The sequence below is a fragment of the Rhipicephalus sanguineus genome, chromosome 1, assembly GCF_013339695.2.
Source record: "Rhipicephalus sanguineus isolate Rsan-2018 chromosome 1, BIME_Rsan_1.4, whole genome shotgun sequence".
Classification (NCBI taxonomy): domain Eukaryota; kingdom Metazoa; phylum Arthropoda; class Arachnida; order Ixodida; family Ixodidae; genus Rhipicephalus; species Rhipicephalus sanguineus.
Genome location: NC_051176.1, coordinates 48,927,574 through 48,948,566, shown reverse-complemented (window position 1 = coordinate 48,948,566; position 20,993 = coordinate 48,927,574). Strand labels below are relative to the sequence as shown.

General features: G+C 47.3%; 1 protein-coding gene across 1 annotated transcript in view; it reads right to left on the bottom strand.

Annotated features, from left to right (window-relative positions):
- LOC119391022 (uncharacterized) overlaps window positions 1-20,993 on the bottom strand; it is a 253,828-nt gene that overhangs the window by 146,024 nt on the left and 86,811 nt on the right. The window contains exons 7-8 of the mRNA XM_049414494.1: window positions 20,012-20,100; window positions 1,966-2,127 (exon numbers count right to left, since the gene is read on the bottom strand). The gene's annotated coding sequence lies outside the window, so the exon portion shown is untranslated. The remainder of the gene's footprint in view (window positions 1-1,965; window positions 2,128-20,011; window positions 20,101-20,993) is intronic.

Here is a 20,993-nt window from a genome sequence, read left to right as displayed (position 1 = left end):
TGCGCGAAACATCTGAAGCCCCCTAGCATGCGTCTGTATGCTGCACAATATGGAGACACGCGCTTGTTAAAATCTTTCACAGTGATCATGTCTGACTGCATAAAACATGCGCGCGCAATCGTTCGGCATGATCGCCCACTTTCTGTTATTGCAACATTTCCACTGTATTCGACGCTTCTAAACACAATGAATGCGTGACGCGAATAGCCATCTGCATTCCAGATTTATTTACGCGAGTTACAGCGATTACGGTTGAAAGTATTCGGTTGACACACGTATGAAATACAAAGCGTTCCACTATAAAGCAATCCTGGCACGTGAACCCGGGGTTTTGGCACGTGAACCCGGGGTTCACGTGCCAAAACCACGATATGCTTATGAGGCAAGGCGTAGTCGAAGGTTCCGGAAATTTAGACCATCTGGTGTTCTTTAACGTGCACCTAAATGTAAGTACATGGACCTCTAGCAATTCGCCTCCCTCAAAATTCCACGTCCGCGGCTGGGATAAAACCCGCGTATTTCCGGTCAGCAGCAGAGCACCGTACAACCACTGTACCACCGCGACAGCCCGCTGGACGCAAGTTCACCCACCAAATAGTTAAATGTGTTAGCTATGTAACCTGCTATGCTACCATGATGACAGCATTCGGATAGCGAAAGGAGTAACACTGAATCTGCCTTGAACGAAAGAAGAGAATCTTAAGGGCTCGTTCCTTTTGTTTGATAAAATCTTAATGAGAGGCAACAGATAATGAAGCCAAGGAAGGTATAGGGGACGTTAATTGTACTGTTTTAACTGTACTGTAGTAATTATATAAACGTGAATAAAGTGAAGTGGACGAAAAGACAACATCCTGCCGGCAGGGACCGAACGTGCAACCTTCGGATAAGGCGCCCGATGCTCTACCAATTGAGCTACGGAGGCGGTCGTCCCCTCGTCCACTTTATCGGGTATTTATGTGCCCGCAGACCTGGGAGTGTTTGCGCCACTCGCCGCCATGACGGCGAGTGTGGGACTTGCGTTTCTGAATGTTCGTATTTCCTAGGTGAGGTTAATTAACGCCCGAGCAATGTGCGACACAATCCTTAGAGCTTCGACAACGTGCGCCAGTAAGAATAACCAATGTAATCAATACTTGGTCACTACAAAGGGCTTGAAAAGCGAGGTTGGAAAGTTGCGAGGCCGTTCCCAATAGACTGCTGTAAATGAAAACCTACCTGGCCTTGTGGCACCAGGTGTCCAGTGTCGCATATGGGCAGGCGAGGCCTTCACCAAGCCGGTGGTCGGATAGCACCCCCGATTGCAGTATGAAAATCAGTACGGACAGGTGGCCCACCTGTAGGCCTGTCACCTCCTCCTGCTACACGAACAGCAACTGCGTTTTTTTAACGCAAACATCACTGGTTTTTAACGCAAACATCACTGGTCAAGCTTGTCAACACCAAAGCACTGAAATATATTCCCCAAAGAGAGCAGCGAAACAAGGATCAAAAGGCGTAGTGCATGAACGCCTACATAGGCCTACAATGCACATGCTTTGGTTTTTTTGTTACTAGCAAACAAGCCTTGTTTTGAGACATGACTAAAAAATGCGGTCGCAATAGTTAACAGCAAATCTGTTCGTTGAAAACCACATTGGGCATCAAAAAATTGTAACAGTATACATAATGCACCTCTCAGAAAACAGTCCTAAAATTTCTCTCAAGCTTTTCCTCACTAGCGCGGTACTTGTCTGCCAACAGTTGACGACAGCAACAGTCGAGACACAATCGGCTGACATAGCAATGGTACGTCTGTTTTTCCAGTTTCATCCGCCCAATTAAATCTTCCTATTTGTGGACATTTGTATTCAGCCCGGCTTATGATTTCTGCCTTGGCACGAAACGGGTAAGCAGTGGCATTGTAATCAAACCTTGATGACCACAAAGAGCTTGAAAACCGAGGTTCTGTAAATGAAAACCCACCCGGCCTGTTGAATCACGTGTTGAGGATCGCATACGGGTAGGCGAGGCCTTTACCAAGCTGTTGGTCGGATAGCGCCCCCGATTGCAGTAGGAAAGCAGTACGGACAGGTGGCCCACCTGCAGGCCCGTCACTTCATGCCAAATGCACAGCAACTGCGTTTTCTACAGCAAACAGCCGTGGTCAAGCTTGTCAAACAACATCAATGCACTGGATGGTCAACACTGAAATATATGCCCCTAAGAGAGCAGCGAAACAACGGACAAAAGGCGTAGTGAATGAGTGCCTACGTAAACGCGTTGCAATAGTTAAAATATATTTTCGCTGAAAACCACATTAGGCATCAAAATATTGTTAACAGTATAATGCACCTCCCAGAAAAGAGTCCTACACTTTCTCTCAAGCTTTTCCTCACTAGCGGGTACTTGGCTGCCAACATTTGACGACCGCAACAGTCGAGACAATCGATTGGCACAGCAATGGTACTACCGCGCTTAGTATGAGCTGCAACATGCGAGCGCGTGGCTGAGCGCTCTGCAAGGTTGTAAGTGGCGCCGATCATGGCATATTTTTGAGTTATCGGGAGAGAGTTTGGCTGTCCCTGCGAGTGTGCATCGCCTCCATTTGCTTTCACGACCCGTGACGGCTTCATCGACCGCCATGCCGCACGCCTCTCACCGACAGGGCCTTCGCCGCCTCGTCACCGACGTGTATCGTGCCCCTGGCTGAATCGTGGTCCCGTCCGTCAACTCCTGCGACCGGCTCCCCATCTTTCCTCTGTTCTTCTATCCGTCGTTCTTGCCGACCATATTTCACTTTCTTTTTCTTTCTACTTCTCTTTTATTCCCACCTTACCCCCACCCCTATAAGGCACTGCGCCGTGCTCCCGTAAGGGCTGCAGAAATTAGGTGTCTTTTTTCCTTACGAACCACTACCACCACCTCCACGCCCTCGTTTTGCCCTGCGGTGATAGCAGCTTCGAAAATAATAACTTCGATGTTGAAAGCAAGCAAGTGGGGGCGATGCGCGCTCGCAGGGACAGCCAAACTATCTCGATAACTCGAAAATATGCCATGAACAGCGCCACTGTACAACCCTGCGAAGCACTCGGCCACGCGCTCGCGTGATGTAGCTCATACTGAGCGCGATAGTACGCCTGTTTTCCCAGTTTCCTGTCATGCATATATTCGCCCAATTAACTCTTCCCATTTGTGGAATGTTCAGCACAACTTATTCTGCCTTTGCACCAAACGGGCAAGCACTGGAAGTTGACAGTCGGGAATAAGAGAATAGTAAATCTCTCTGGGATTTTCGGTCTGATGCAAGGCACTACTACGTCCAAGAACCATGAGCAAGCATGTGAATGTTCCTTGATAAGGCTTGTCCAATGTAATTTGTTTCCTTAATATCACAATCTCAACCTTTCTAATTTGACATTTTCTATGGGTGGACAAGGTTGTGCCTAAGAAAGAAGTGGGCTCCTCGACGCAGTCTCTTTTAGCCTACCTTATTTTAAGCTAAGTTAAATATGTGTTCGCGCTCGTACGTTGCCGCTGTTGTGGTGTTGCAGGTCTTTTTTGTTTTTTGAAGCGACGGTGACTGGGAATGTTTGATGAGGCAAGCTAATCCAGATGGTGTAAAGCGAGGGACTACTGCAAAACACGATTACAGTTTACGTATAAGTATAAGGTTATTTACACGTATATTTGTCGTCACCCCGAAATGCTGGGACATCTTTCTGTATTAAAAACCCATTTTGTTAACTACAATGTAAAATGTTCACAACGATTGATCAGTTACCAAGCCTGCGTATTTCATGATCCATAAAAGTTGACGATATCATAAATCTACAGGCTTTCGCCATGTACATTTGAAAATTCATTCTTCGCGAGTCACAAATTCTGCAACTAAGCAACACTGGCCGTCGCACATACAGTGTCTTACAATTACCTAACAGGAAAAGTGGTACTGGGCGCTATTCTATGATGAAAATGCTTCGACATGGTGACCGAATCGGCAACGTTCTCGGTGAGCCTCAACACCTTGAAACGCCTAAACACGATACTGACCACCTATCCTTGCGTGAATATTGACGACTTGCACTTGGTGCTTCAATGCACCAGTCAAGGACGTATTTCTAATGTGTTTATGCGACATCTGCTTAATACGATTATTTCGACGAGTGAGTGCCAGGCGAAATCCTGTCCTGGATCCACATAAACGCAACTCAGCCTCGGAACCGCGCGCACGCCGTTAAATCATGCAGAGCCTAACTACTAAGGCCGGCGCTACGACTCCGTGCAAAAGATCTGAATAAGCGATCTCACCTCAGTTATCGTACTAAAGAATGGAAGCACACGGAACTCGCCTCTTCTTTTTTCCTTTTCTCAAGAGGCCTTTAATTGTCCCGGATAGGTATCTAAAAAAGCGTTCGGTTGCTCTGATCCTAGCATGGATAGCATGGGTATGGGTGATTTTATGGGTAACTGCGATTAGTGAAGCATGCATAATGGACGCATACTGAACAGGTGGTGTAAAAATAAGAAAAAAAGACAATGGCTGAGTATGCGTGAAGGCTTTAGGCGACGACGAAGAAGAATCAAGCGCAAGAAAACACGGCGCAAGCAATGAGTGAAAGGGGGAAACAATATTGAGATTCCACTTTAGCCAACAAAGTGCCTTCGCAGTTCCTCGTCCGTATTGCATTTTTTTCATATTGGAAACAATGATATTTAGAAATAGCTTATTGGGGATTGCAAGAAGATATGGTGGCTATCACGTGAGCACTGTTGACTGACGATCACTTCACATTTCCATTCATCACTTGCAAGTAAAAGTATCTCCGCAGTGTCCTATAAAAGTGAAAAGCAACGAGTGATACCACAGTGTACGCGTGAGCGCATAAACCGCACTCCAGGGGAGCTATTTTCACGCGACAGCGTTAAAGAGCTCGCTTCGCAGAAATTCCGGTGTTGGCGTCGGAGTCTTTGGTTGTGAGCGAAAAATCTTGTCCGTGACCAAAATATTGATAAAGATGTACATAAAATAAATAGCAAAAAATATTCAGTTCGAGTAAGAATCGAACGCATGCCATCTGCGTGGCAAGCAGGTGTTCTACCAAAGAGCCACGATATTGCTTGAAATAGCTTGGGAAAAAACAATATATGAATGTCATGTAGTGGAAGGAGTCTCCTTAACGCCCGTAATAATGCATGGCAGAAGCGTAGGATCTCGCCAAGCCTGAAAGTATGTGAATTGCGCAAAGAGTGGGTGTTTTAAAGGGCCACCCATTACAAAGCCCTCACACATTTATTCATCAGCTGCAAAAGCATAAACAAAGTGAGCAGCTGCGTAGGTTCGCGTGTTGCCTTACAGACGCGTAGTGGGCCCTTCGCCGATTCGCAAAAGAAAGAATTATGACGTAGTGAGCACTTAACAACTGCATTTGCAGTAGGCATTCGAGGATAGTTTGAAGCAGCCAATGTTAAGGGCACAGTCGGTCGTTTCCTCACGGCACGTATGAGGCATGCTCCGAAAACCGGAGCCAGAGAAGGCGATGCGCGTTCTGCTCTTGAAGGCAAAGCGTTCTGTGATAGAACGGAAGGAACGAAACGTAACGAAAGGATGACATGGAGCCGCACGGGATCGGTCAATGCTCGTCTGACGGTCAGACGTGGGAATAGCAACCAGAAACGGCAGTGCTGTCAATCATTTCTAAAGGAACGGGCACAGAACGGACGGAGGCACCGTTCCATCCTGAATCAAAACGTAAGCGCTAGGGTCGGAGAATCGAAAAGCCTGCTTTGTGTTTGGCTTACTCTAATCCTGCGCCAATAGTTTGCTAAAGTCCCAACCAGCCCCCCACCACCGACTGTGGATGGATGGATGGATGGATGGATGCTATGAGCATCACCTTTATAACGAGGCCGTTTTTTGTCGAGCGTGGAGGCGCACATGCCACCACGCTCGACAAAAAAAGACAAAAAAAACTTGCTTCTTTTTAAGTTGGTCGAATGCCCCGTCAACCTCGATTAAATCCATGTTACCATAGAAAAAAAAAACATTCACAGCCCAGCTCCCTGCCCCTTACGGCAGAGGCCATTCTATGGCCACCAATACTCCAACAGTCTCTTACTTATTTCTATTGCGAAAGTGTTCAGCTTAACATGGTTGTCCCTAAAACCCAAGGTTTTGCGTAGGCTCGTTCCCAAACATACACCTGGGTGGATATCCCCACATTCAATCAGAACATGATCAGTCGTTTCCTTAGCTTCCTTACAACATATACATTTTCCTTCTTTACTGAATCGCGCTTTATAACTACGCGTGCTAGGCATTCTAAGGCACGTTTCGTGAACTTGCCACACCATTTTGCGGCCAATGAAGACTAACACAAATTGTTAAAGTCACCGCGCTTTTGAATTTCGACCTATGAAAAACAATTCCTGCTAATATTGATGTTCAGCTATAATACTGCATTTCTTCATGCCTTGAAAACATTTCTGAATTCCCTCAGCTCGCCTATTGGCTATTTGCTCCCTCACGTGCTCTCGTGTCGCTTCGTTCCGTTCTATCACATAACGCGTACAAGATGGCTGCTTAGAACCAATGTCCTACACATGCTGCCTTTGTTATCTTTAAGGCCTCGTTAAAGCTCGCACGTTTCTTTACACGCCCTGTATTTATTTGAAATTCTTAACAACGTTCTGGCATCATAACATTAAAGGGGTCGTGAACCACTTTTCCAAGTAATGATCTAATGACCTCAGTATCGGTGTTTCCTGCCCCCCGAATAAATTGCCTCAAAAGTAGGGGTGTGCGAATATTCGAAAGTTTCGAATAATCGTCGAATATTACATTCGAAATATTCGTATTCGATTCGAAAATCGTGTATTCGAAAAATTTCGAATATTCGATAACTTCGAATATTCGAAAAATCGAATATGCGATTCGATTATCATGCATAAAGTAACTCGTCTTCCACATTTCTGCTGCATTCGTATCGCTAAAAACGTTGCCGAGAGGAGCGAGAAACATCGTAAGTACACGGAGGCACGATATCTGCCTGCGACTAGCGCCGCAATACGTATGATTTATTGCTGGTGCATCTCCGACGTGCAGCGCTGTTGGCGATCATGTAACCGCACATTTTCAATATTATGCGGCCGTAACGTGCCGCACTACCACTCGTTTACTATGCGGGACCACTTCTGAAGAAAGACAGTGACCCACGTGACTGGTGGCGGACTGTAGGCACCTTCAGATACCCCAGTCTGGCAAAGCTTTGCCCCATGTAACTCCCTATACCAGCCACTTCTGTTCCAAGCGAGCGTGCCTTTTCAGCGGCAGGGGGGGGGGTTGTCTCTGCTAGAAGAGAGCGCCTGCTGCCTGATCATGTGGAGCAACTCACTTTTCATGATAACATCTACCGTATATTGCCGCGTATAAGTCGACTCCGAATATAAGACGAACCCCCCAACTTTTGACCCCGAAATCCGGAAAAAAACTGCAAATGAATTATTTTGAAAAATTGGCCACATTGAAAAAGAAAAAATTTATTGCCGGCAAATTACAAGTTTAAGCCTTCATGTGGCAGTCGTGATCGCGCACTTCACGAAAGCTTCGCGCACCATGCTGTCTGGCAGCCCATACCAAGCGTCGGACACCCACTGTGCCACAGTGCTCAAAGGAGCCCGCCTCACACGCCCCGTCGGCGTCTGGGGCTTGTCGTCCTGGTCCATCCAGTCTTTGTAGAGTGACGCCACCCGATCCTTAAATGGCTTGTTCAGTGCCACGTCGAGCGGCTGGAGCACAGGAGTCAAGCCACCCGGGATGATTGCCAACTGGCAATCCGCGTTAGCCACGGCTCTCTTCACACGTTCCGTGATGTGACCCCGGAACGAGTCAAGCACAAGCATGCTCTTGGGCCTGAGAAGACCGCCTGGGCGCCGGAGCCAGACGAGGCGGAACCATGCAAGCACCGTCTCCTCGGTGAAACACCCCTTCTCGTTGACGCGAACGATGACTTTTGGGGGGAATTTCTCCTTGGGCATCGTCTTCCGCTTAAAGACGATAAAAGGTGGCAGTTTGTGGCCGTCGGCGGTGCAACACAGCATCACCGTAAAACGGTTGTGCTCGTTGCCCGTCGTCATCAGGCGCACTTGCCGCTCACCTTTAGCCGACACGGTCCGTTTGCTCGGCATATCGAACGAGACAGGTGTCTGATCGGCGTTGCCGATCTGGCCGAGCGTGAAGGCGTGCTGCGCCTTCCGTTCACTCACGAAGTTCAAAAAGGCTTCTTTTTTTTCTTCAAACTCCTCGGGTGGCTTCTGACAGACAGTCGTGCGCCGCCTTAGGCTCAGCCCGTTCCTACTCATAAAATTTGTCACCCACTTCTTAGAAATCTTAAATTCACTGCGGGCGATCTCCAGACCGCTCGCAACACTACGCGCCTTCACCTGAATGTCCTCGTAGGACACACTCAGGCCTTTGTCCCGCTGTTCGCTGACCCATTTTTCGACAGCCTCTTCGATGGCAGGGTACTTCCCTTCCTTCGGTCCCCGGAACGATTTACGCGATCCAGCGCACGCGAAAAGTTTATCTCTTTGTTGGCGCCAGCATCGCACACATTTTTCCGAGACGCCGAATTCACGTTCCGCTGACAGGTTGCTCGACGATTCGGCGTGAAGAATCACTTTTCGCTTGAATGCGGCATTATAGCTGCGCCGATGAGCAGGTGCCATTTCGGTGCGCGGATCTGTCGACGAGGGCGAAAACCACCGAAAGAGGAGCAGAGAGCTTGCTAAGCCTGAGCAGATCGAATCAACGCGCAGGGGCGCAGGCCCACAATGCACTCCGACGCAGGTCACGAGCCGATCCAAAGCCCATGCCGAAGCCGAAGCTCTCCGTCCGGCCTCCGAGATTCGCACGTGCAAGATCGGATCTCTGGAGGCTGCATTCGCCGTGTTGATCCACCGTACCGTAACAGAGCATTTAGTACCGTACGTAGAAAATGGGTAAAATATATTTCTTCTAATTGGTTTTGCTATAATATGAATATAAAAAAGGCGTAAAGTAATAGTAATAACCTAGATAAACGCTGGTCGCCTTACGTTTGTTTTTTTACCCCCCCCCCCTTTTTCATGTAGGAATCCGCATATAAGCCTACCCCCCTAAACTTGGCGCTCTGATTTTTAAAAAAAAAGTCGACTTATATGCGGCAATATACGGTAGTCATTACTCTCATTGTGCCGCGATATTTGATTGTGTTGTGATGTGCATTGTGCTAGCCTGGACATTGTGTTCTGGAGATAGCAGTGTATGTTGTGTTGCCAGTCAAGCTGTTAATGTTTTTTTTTTCAAATAGCTACATGTTAAATAAAATATTGTTACTGTGGAGGCATTTTTCCTTTGATATTCGATATTCGATTCGATATTCGAAGGTGGATATTCGTATTCGATTCGTATTCGAAAAATTTGATATTCGCACACCCCTACTCAAAAGATTTTTCGAATCCGTCAATGAGCGGAGTTACGGGGGTTCGGCGCACGCTTTGAGCGCTTTCTCTTTTCTCGTACCGACGAGCGCACTGGAAGCTACGCAGGGAGGGATGGCACGGAGGAATGAAGTTACGTCAGCGCGCGTCATGAAACGCGATCGCTCTCTCGCTGTGATTCGCGTGCGCGAGTGCAGCTACTGTGTACTGAGGAGTGCGGCGCTGGCAAGTGGCGGCACCCCGTGGGAAGAAGCGCATCTGATCCGAACGCCGCTCTCGACTTACGTCGGCTATCGGCCAATGAGGATGCTATGTCTTTTGGGACGAGGCGATGCAGATCGTGACGTCAACCGGCAGACGCCCCGCCCACTGACGAGAGTGACAACCGGCTTCTGTTTGAAAAGAGGGCGCCTGAGGAAACGGCAACTTCGCGCTCCGCTTGTGGCCTTTACGCGGCGCCCACGACTGTAATATTTGGCAGAGCAGTTCATAGCCGTGTCAGCTTTCCACAGGATGTGTTTTTTCAACAAGCCGAAGGGGTGCTTCATGACCCTTTTAAAGGGACTGTCTACCGTCCTTCATTGCTTTTCTGCTTTGTACAGCAATAGAAAGCGTACCGTCTGAAGTGTCCAACCTTGCAGCTGTTTTGAGTGGAAATTTTTAAAACAGAATTTTTCGATCTACGTTCCGTCTTCTTCCATTAGCGTGAAACATGCCCACAACACTGCTTGGTGGACGCGATGATGATTGTAGTGCCGGTAAAAATTAAAACCGAAAACACATGTGATTTCGATTGGATTACTTTATTTTTGCCGAAGCCTATTGTAATGAATGTAACAGTCGTTTTCAGCGCGCTACCGGTTAAATGAAGCCTTACTATACGATTACAAAACATTTGTTTTCCCGTGATCGCAGTCTCTGCGCTTATTTTAGCACTGATGCCGCAATCCAAGCCAAGTAGAGTTATCAAAAAGAGACAATAAATGCGCGCCTTCACAGCGCAGCACATATGAGACATTCTAACAACAATACAGCGGCACAGTACGGCCAGCGCGGAGAGCCGCATGACATAGCGCATGAGTTGAAGCAGACAAAATCGAAGACGGCGCCGCAAGCAGCGCCATCGGGCGCCTTTTCGTATGCGTGAGAAAAAGAAAAGCAAAAAATTACTCTCTGACGCAATCGAAAAGGGTCTAAAGTGCGTAAGATACAATTTCAAGTTATACATGTTTCTTTTTAAGCAAAATGAGTCCACCTGCGAGAACCTTGTCCTACCAGTACATTGAACCATATCGGCGTTGGGTGACGCTAGCTGTAATTCTTCACGATTTTCAACATCAAATTAAAAATATAATTCCTTTTTTATGGGGCAAAAGCATGCTCGTTGCCGCCGATGTGGCGAGCGATCTTCTCATTTTCACCACAATGAGAAAACATTTTCCGGGCGGTAGACAGTCCCTTTAACTCCATTTTCCACACAACAGTGAAAGCGTCAGTACGAAGCAACCGGCACCATACAACGTTAGGGCGTGCTGTCGAACCACACCAAACGGTGTGTAGAATGACAGTTTTCTGTACGTAGCGAAGTCGCAGTCGTTCACGCCGCTGTCGTCTACTGTCTCAAGCACATTAAAAATGGCTCGTAAAAGCAAATACAATAGGATGGAGTATCGGGCTGTGGTCCTGGTCCCAGTACCCCTACTCCAGTGTTCTTTCACGCATCTACTTTCTAGCGCTAAAATTGTCTCGTAATAACCCCATGGTGCTAAGTTTCGCGCAAACGCTGCGACAAGAATTTATAATAGCTTTATAAAGGTGCGCTACATGGCTGAGAAAACATCAATGTGCAATATCATTTAACGTTACAAATAAAATCTTGCGTATCTTCTGTTTATACGTAAAACTCATAAGCACTTAAGAGCTGCTTCTGCATGTTACAGGTACAATACAGACACGCATACTTGTACATGTTTTTCACAGCGACTATGTAGAACTGCCGCAGGTTTTATCGCACTGCTCAAGCCACGTGTTGATATATTGGAACCGCTGCAATGTTAGCTACGCTTTTAAGCACAGCGCATGCGCGACGGGGAAGGTTGATTCATGAGATTTGTCGCACCAAATAAGCCAAAGGCTACGAGGGACGCCGAGCAGTGACGGGCTCCGGACAGCTTTGACTGACGTGCTTGCTCGCCAAGCTTCTTACGCTCGCGCCTTGTCCGTTGTCGGTGGCGTGTACACTAGTTCTCATTGGTCCCGCCATAGGCGCAGCTGCGATCTCCGGTGATTTCAAGAATGCTCACTAGATGGCGCGCACCGCTTAAGGCAGGTAGAGTCACTGGAAAATTTTCAGAGTATCGCATCTGTTTTCCGCGCGCCGCCGCCGACGCGATTGGCTTACTCGCATCACGTGACCTCTCGCCTCCATATCCCTTCCAAGCGCTTTGGGTGCAGGCACGTTCAATGCAGAGCGTGGCCGGAGCATGCAGATGCCAGAAGAGAGTAGCTCACCATCAATCGAACGTTACTGGGGAGCTACTCTGGGCATCTTGTTTGCCGTGTGGGAAAAATTAATGTGAAAGAGCGCCGTTCTACGTGGCTGCATAGTTGGCCTGAAAGAATTCGCCCCCCTCGAATAACACTCCTTCCTGCAGTGAACTAGACTAATTTTGCTGGAAAAGATCTTATGCGACAGGATACTTCACCTTTTCGGTTCGCTATGGTCAGCGATATTGAAAGCTACATACCTTTCTATTTGCTCGGCTGTTTATATCTCGATCTGTCGAACAGATTACGCATGCTATCCGAGTTATAAGCGTGTCACACTCGAGAGCGAAATCGAAGATTTAATAAAATGATAACTGTTTACTGGTATACCTTGAAGGCAATTCTGGCATGATCTTTGGCATTGCACAAAACAGAAGCGTGGAACTCTGTTGATAAACTTGGTATAAGGCAATGTTATCAAGCGTATTTTTAAATTTGTTGCAAAAAAATGTTGCTAATGCTGCATTGCACCGAGCGTACCCTTAAAATACTGTATAGTTGGTGAGAAATGGTCACAGTAAAAAGAAAAAAGCAGATCCCACGTATTGAGGGAGTCGATTTTATGCGAGCCCTAGGTCTATATACATGCTGTGTTGCAGTAGCATGCGCTTTAAAAATTCCGGGATGTGCTATTTCTGATCAAAAGAACATAAAGCACCGTGCCGAGGAAGTTTTAATAAGAGTGCATTATGAAAAAAAAAAGTGCAGCAGTGCAGAAACCGAACCCCAGCTGTTTACGCGCTGGCAACGCCAAAAATAGAAATGTTTGTCGGAACACAGCAAAATATTTGCAAATTCGCAACGTTGGGAATATTAAGGAGACAAGAAATATGAAATCAAACAATGAAGTAGTGATGTCAATCATTTTTGATGGCCTATTTTCTACGTATCGTAAGATCAGATGCACCTTACCTACCGGACGCCGATTCGCCCGTGCGTTCGGCTGCTGGCGTTCCGAATCAAGACGTTGCGCACAACTTCCAATTACCGTACACACACAACTTCTATTACACATATCAACCAGTTGAACAGCAAGCACAGTGCGCAAGCAAGCTATGCGTCAGCGATCAGTCGAAGGACGCAATGTTGAATGTTCTCAATGTTCGATAACGTTCTCAGGTGCAGTGAACCTGAACACCGACTGCAAAGCTAGCGCAAACAGCCAAGATTCACCAAATGTCGAAGTAAATGGCATCTCGCACGATGCCACTGCGCTAACGCAACTATGTTTACAGATCCAGACCTAGCGAACATGCCCGGGCGTGACACGAAAAGAGACCGATGAAGCCATGAAGAGAGTTCGCGAGCACATGGCAACATTCGCCGTACGTTTCATTAGTTACACCGCTAACCGTGCAGTCGATCCATACCTGTCGGTGACTCGAAATCACTTCTAATATCCTCTTGAAGAAACACACACACATAATGCCGTTCTGCCGAGCGTACCACGGCACTGAGGCTAAAAGATCGGTCACTTCTCAACACACGCTAGCAACGCGCCGGACGGTCTGGAAGGGACATGGCCGCCGCCACCCAATGTTGCCCGCGTGCAGCCTACCTTTGCGGTACTCTGATTTTCCAGTGACTCTAAAGGCAGGGCCACGGTGTTAGAATAGGTTAGGTGTACCGACGTTCCGCCTCCGCCACGCAGCCTTCCGCCGAACATGGGGACGCGCTTCGCGTTTTTTCCGACAGGCTGCGCTGGGTGTATCGAGGCTTCAGGTCAGCCGCTTCAACGGGGGCCGCGTCGCTTACGAAGCTGCATTTGCGACAACTCTTCAACTGCTGGCCGTTCCTTTTTTATCAGGGTAACCGCACAAAGCAATCCGATTTGAAAGTAAATGCACAACATCAAGAAATTCAGTGGCGGTAGCCAACAGATGGAAATACATAGGAAATATAGCCTCTGCGAACAGCGATAATGAGTTTACAGGTGAACACGAATTTCAAAAATATTTTAGCTCGTGCACAAATAAGGCCACCGTGGCAAATTGGTTGAGGCCACCGCGACAAACTGGGTTAATAATAACATCTGGTGTTTTAACGTCCCAAAGCCACGATATGATTATGAGAGACGCCGTAGTGGAGGGCTCCGGAAATTTCGACCATCTGGTGTTCTTTAACGTGCACTGAAATCGCACAGCCCTCTACCATTTCGCCTCTATCGAAATGCGACCGCCGCGGCCGGAATCGAACCCGCGACAATGGAACACCGTGCCCACGAGCTTCGGGTCAGCAGCCGAACACCTTAGCCACTGGTCCACCGTGGCGGACCCGAACTGGGTTAGTCAAAAAGAAAAAGGTATTCCCTGAAAAAGAAAGCGGGGGTGATGAGGGGGGTTGACGTCTCTCTATATGATGCTTGTAAGAAGAAAGGAACACATTTGACAATGGTAGGTTAGAAATTCCTTTCATGGGTTGTCGGTGTGCATGCACCATATGGCATGGATTCAAGCAGCCGCCCACGGTGTTAGTTATTGTTCAGCCGCCTTTGAAACGTTTACACGTGCTGGCTGGCGCGTGTTAGTGAAGGTTAACGTCCGTTTACCGACCAATCCATCATGACTCACCATGTGCCATTCTGATTCTGCCTCTCGTTATTCGTCACAGACATGCTGTTTGTTGCAGTAGCAGAAGTAGAACTTTGTGCCCTGCTCTGGGTGCACAAACGTGAAATGGTCGTGCCCGCTTCCTTTTCAGCGTCCTAACCATTTGCTTTCCAGTTTTTCTTTCGGGAATGACAGGAATTGATAGTGACACCATATTCCGTGACGCCACTGTCTGACCCGTTAAAACTAACACGCCAAACCAGACGAGGCCCCATTCGTGCACATACGTTCGCCAGTCGAAACGCCTGCCGCCTAAATGCTAGCCTATTTGAAATAGCTTATCCTTGTTCATCGTGTCCTTATTTACACAACTTATATTGTCCAGTGGGCATGAAGTGCTCTTTGCCGCGATGCATCTCGGGCTACAAATCGTGCACGGAGAAAATTTGCTTTTTCGCTGCTCCGAAGGGTAGTGACCGCTTGAAAATGTGGCCACTGCTATTTAACGGAAAAATCGCAAGTTGCAAACAACAAATTTTGTTTGTGAAAAACATTTTGATGCGCGATTTGTCACCAAATCATGGGAAGCGCTATTTAAAAGGAAACGTTCTTGTGAGGAAACATTCTTTCCTATAATTGAGCCGCACCATACAATACTCGAGTTAAAGCAGCTTTTTCAGGCAAAAATATGTAAAATTCGTAGATCGTGCCAATACTGTGATAAAATTCTTGGCGCACCATAACGTATATATCTTGCAGTATATTTATTTCGAATATGTCAAACAGCGGCTTCGTAGTCATCGGCCACAAGCTGTCGTCCACTTTTTCAATCCTGTATTTTCCGACGTGGGAGTGGCGCGTCACCTGCTAGTGCATGCCCCGAAAGACAGAGTTATTTTATTCCATTACATCAAAGCATCCTCTTCTCGCAAATGTTTACAGAAATTGCAAATAAGCGGTTCGAGTAAAAGATTGTGAAGGCTCACTTGATCTCATATGCGAAATGCCCCTTCACATGACACCTGCTCTTTATATGATGCTGACCGCAAATACATTAATTAATATTTTGAGGGCAAATCAAGGGTGAATTCAACACGCGTCACGCAACTGCAGATTTACATTTGTAGACAAATGCGGGCACGATCGCCTAGGCCACGGTGTTGCCGAGGCCGAAGGTGCTGTTTATGAGCTTCACGCCGCATGCCGAACCGTCATGCATAAAACACTACTAAGTCTTTATATCTAACTTATGTATATGATATTACAATACCACACAATCCTCACAGGGCCTTGCGATATTGCTAAACACGCTAAAACACCGAATGTAGAAGGGTCAGATTTGTGCTGGGTATAGCCAGGTGGCCACCGTCCCGCGCGCGCCTCCTTTCGGCAAGAAAGGGAAAGAGGTCCCCAATTTCTCCTCATTCCAATGCGCCGTCGCTCCACCTAAACTATTCTAACACCGTGGGCAGGGCACACCACCCTAGGCGTGTGCGCTAGTTAGATAGGTGACCGCTAGAGGGCCGCGCCTCTCGTTTTGCGTTTGGTGCGTTTCGCGTTTGGCGCGCTTCTTTTCTCTTCGCGGGCAGCTGACTCAGTGAACAAGAAGAGAAGAGGGCTCGCCGTCAAGCAAACACTGAGGTGCGGGCCAGCGAAGCAGTAGATAAGCGGGCGTGCCGTGAAGCGGACTCTGCGGTGAGAGGTCGCGAAGCAGAAGCAGTACGGAAGCGGCGGCAAGAGAACCCCGAAGAAGTGCGGTCGCGGGATGCCGCGGCGAAGCGCCAAATGCGGTCGCTACCTGAGGTTGGCGGCGCCGACTCTTCAAGCGCGACTTCCTCGACCACACTTTTGGCCGCAGGTGCAACGTTGTCACGTCTATATATGATGACAGAGGAATGTGTACGGAGGATTCGCGAGTTACCCGATCATCTCCGAGCAAGCTCCTCTAACATCATTCACTTTGTGGATATGGCGGTGATTTTTTTTTAACCTGCACCGACATCGCAGAGTTCATTTCCGGTGTAAGTTCAATAGGGAAAACGCTGTTCCGTTGCATCTGGCGGTATTCGTTTGTGGGTAAGCATTTGTGTTTACAATGTTAGATTTTCCAAGCCGAAACAATAGGCCTCACCAAAAAATGCCACCATTAAGGCTTAGTGCGTAATATTCTTACGCTATGCTTTTATGAAAGTGAAAAACAAATGAGAAGCTAACACACCTGACTTGATGAGAGCACTAACCACCTATCGTGCCGCAAATATTGATGATGAACTTCGCCCTTTCTCACGCGTAAGCTCTAACGTGCCAATGTGACAGCTGTTTAATGCGACCATTTCTACGAAAGCAATTCGAAATGCTGGTCTGGCTCCGCACTATTGTGCGTCGGCCTCGAAACTGCGTACACACGCTTTGAGTGTGCGGAACCTATATTCACTTAGGCGTGCACTATATATATGGATGCCTGCACAATCTCTAAGTGAATGCTGTCACCTCATTTATCGCACTAGACGAAGGCAAGAAGAGGAACACACCTTTTCTCCCTCAAGAGGCACTTTAATGTCCAAAATGGATATCTGAAAAGCGTTCACTCTGTACAATCTAGTGCAGAATGCGCGCAGGCGCTGACTGGAGCCGCTCGAACGCACACAGTCAAGCCAGCGCGTATATAGTTGATGATGATGATAGCGAGTTATAAATACTGGCACGAACGGTGGTCGTGAAAAGAACAATACTGATATTACAAGCTAATAATTATTATAAGAACGATGTATCTACTGCAGGGGTCTGCATTGAATACATCCGGGGATTGTACGGGGATCTGATGAGTGGACCGTGCACAATGAAAAAGCGGTGTCAAGAGAACGCTCCTGCTGCGCTGCAAGGAACGCAGATCGGCGGGCCTGCTATACGCAGTCGGGCCTAGCGCGTGCACCGACCACGATAAAAGAAGCGTGTCGGGAGTGCGCTAGAGCTCTCTCTCTGGACTTCGCTGGCTCTCTCGTCTCGAGTGTGCTGTGGGCCCTTGTGATGTAAAGGCGCGTCTGTAGGCTTTCTTTGTAATGTACTGCTCTTGTATATATGTAAATTAAACACATCTACTTGTTCGTGAGAAGCGTCGCAAGAGTCCTTCTTTGCCGAAGCCTGGGTGGCTGGCTACCCCAACCCCTCCTCGGTCACATATATATAGACGGTTTCAAGATTGCAATTGCAGGAGCACGTGGTGTACACCAAGAAACTTCCGGTCACCTCACTTATTACTCTGCAACACCGAAGCGTAAAGCGTTTTTTTAAGATTTGTCAAGTAAGGAAATACTCTTTTTCCAGTTTCACATAAAAGAAAGGCGCTTGCAGTTAAAGACTAACTATTTTAGTGTTGTGTGCAGCTTAGAAGAATATTTAATTCAAATATTTTGCTACACACAGGGAGAAAAGTGTTGAAACTCTACGAGCTACTCGCCAAGGCTTTTGTTCCCCGCCAATCCTGCTAGCCTACGCCAGCGCAGGAAACCGGAAGCGGTCCAGGGCCTGTGTTAGTAAACAGTGAAACCCTCTATATTTGCCGAGCCTGATGGCACACTCGTCACCGCCCCGTTATAATGGGGACGCGACGCTCATAGCAGCCATATATATATATATATGACGGATGAGACGTGCGTTTGCGCTTTAGGCGGCGACGAAGAATAACCAAGAACGACAACAGGCAGCGCAAGAAATAAATGAAAGGGGAAAAATTCCGGAATATACCACTCATTGTGGGAATCGGTTTCTTGCAAATCAACCAGTGAGGAGCTGCCTATGCAGCATTTTTGGCTTTCAATTGAGACATTTTCTGTACAGGGTGGCCAGTTTTCCTACAACAATTTGTCCACCGTTTTCAAGAGATCAGCTGTTACATCATCCTCACCAGCTTTTCTTGACTATTTGCATTCCCTCCAATGCTTTCCTTACTTCCTCTGTGATTACTGGCTGGATGTATAATACTTGAGTACCACTGTCGTTATCGTCCCGGTTGTCCAGGCTACTGTACAGATGTCTGTAGAACTTCTCAGCTACCTGAACTATCTTATCCCTATTGGTCGTGACATTGCCTTCATTCTATCTCAGTATATATATCTGGTTTTCTACCCGTGCCCATAAATTCTCTTCACCGCTTTTCGGCTTCGTCCGCTCTTCAGAGCATGTTCAATTCTATCTGTATTATGCCTTTTTATGTCGGACACTTTACGCCTGTTGATTAGCTTTGAAAGCTCTACCAGTTCTATTCTGTCAAGTTAGATGCTTTCATGTTTGCTTTTTCATAATGACGTCTATAGTCTCCTGGGAGAGCTCACCAGTGTCTTGTCTGACGACCGTGCCTCCCACTTCTGTTGCACGCTGTGTAGGTATACTGGTAAGGTTATCATTCATTCCGTGAATGTTCAGGAAAGCTTCCTGGGTTACAGCCGACTATGGGCTCTGCAGCCAGATCCTGTATTCTGTACTTCGCGTTTGAGTGCAGAATGATTCACTAGTATCACGAGTTTGCCCTTTAAAATTAAAGACCGGATAGACATCAGTCTTAGTGAGCGCAACAAACGCAATGAGCCTGCGAGACGAAACCACTCTTACCGCCGCGCGATGTGTGAGCGATAGCCTAAAAAAATCTTGGAAGGAAACTAAAGGTTAATGGCACTTCGGGCATCGGCCCAGGGTGGCAGCACTTGCTGGGCACAAAAAAAAGTTTGAAAACTGGCGCAATTTCCAAACATGCAGACGCGGCAACGTACATGTACGGTATCGACCATTTGGGGACTTGTTTGCGGAACTCACGCAATGCCCGAGTAATTGTAAATGCAATTACACGGGTGTCCTTGCATTTCACCATCATCCAGACGTGGCCAAATAAGGCTGGGAACCGAACCCACGTCCTCGAGCTTAGCAGCGCCGTGACTGACGTGATAAGTTACCAAGGTGGGAGATTTTGAACACAGACAGTAGTATCGCACTAGATCGATTCTAAAGCGGGGGATTGATCGAGGGCTCGTTTCTAATGGAACCAACAGAACCTAAGGAGGGTATAGGGGACTATAATTGTGTGTTTTAACTGTCGTATAGTAATTATGAAGTAATAGGAAATGAATGAAAGTGACTGAGAAATCAACTTGCCGCAGCTAGGGATCGAACCTACAGGCTTCGGATGACGCGTGCCATGCTCTACCAATTGAACTATAGAGGCGGTCGCTTTCCCATTCACTTTATCGGGTAGGTATGGCAGTGTAATCCTCGGAGTGTTAGCCAGAGCTGTTCGCAGCCAATACGGCGAACGATGTGCGGCACAGCTTCGGCCACGTGCGTCACTAAGAATGGCAAGTGGAATATAAACCCTTGGTCACTACAAAAAGCTTCGAAAGTGGAGGTTGCGAAAACGTGTAAGGTGTGAATACGTTTGCAATAGAGTGTTGTAAATGAAAGCCTACCTGGCCTGCTGGCACAGGGTGTTCAGGAAGGCTCATGGATAGGTACCCCACCAGCAGGCCGGTCACCTCGTGCCACACATACAGCAAGTCTGCATTTTTTTACAGAAAAGAGCAGTTGTCAATCTTGTGAACACCAAGGCACTGGTTGGTCAGCACTGAAATATATACCCCTCAGAGTGCAGCCAAACGACAGAGCAAAACGTGTAATGGTTGAATGCCTGCTTAGGGCTACAATGCCTTTGATTTGTTTTTATCAGCAAAGAGCCCGTGTTTTGTGACTTGAGTAAAAAGTGTTGTTCCAATAGTCACCAGAAGATATTTTCGTTGACTAGCACATTGCGAATTTAAAAAAAAATTGTAACTGTATTATGTAGCTGGTTGAGACATACTAGCGCAAGGAATAAAACGACGGACACAAGAAAGAAGACGAAGACAAGCGCTTTCGTTGTGTTCGTCGTTTCATTCCTTATGCTACATCAATGGCTCCCCCATTCAATCAGTAACACAGTATAAGTATTTAGGCACATAGGCGTGCGCAGAGGGGGGCGCTAATAACCTAAGAGGAGGGGGCGGCGGCGCAAAATCTGCCGCATACATTGACTTAGAAGGGCGAGGGGGCTCTTCGATGAATCTTTGACCCCCCCCCCTTCCCTGGTGGGGAACCCTGCGCACGCCTATGTTTAGGGATCAGTCTTTCTAGTTATATGACGTGGCGGGCACACATTTCGCCCTTCAACTTTTCGGAAACTGCACTTTTTTTTAAAAAAAAAGGAAGCTTGCGAAGGCAACTGCGAATGTTAAACGTCAATCGTATAATGCCATTATCACACCTAAATTGGAGTATGCATCTGTTGTATGGGATCCATACACTAATGTTATATATAGATTCACCAACTAAACTCACGAAAGCTCATAACATCCCCCCCATTGTTCGTTTGCGAGGCAGACAATTTTGATGAAGCCCTTGAACACCATTTGTCGT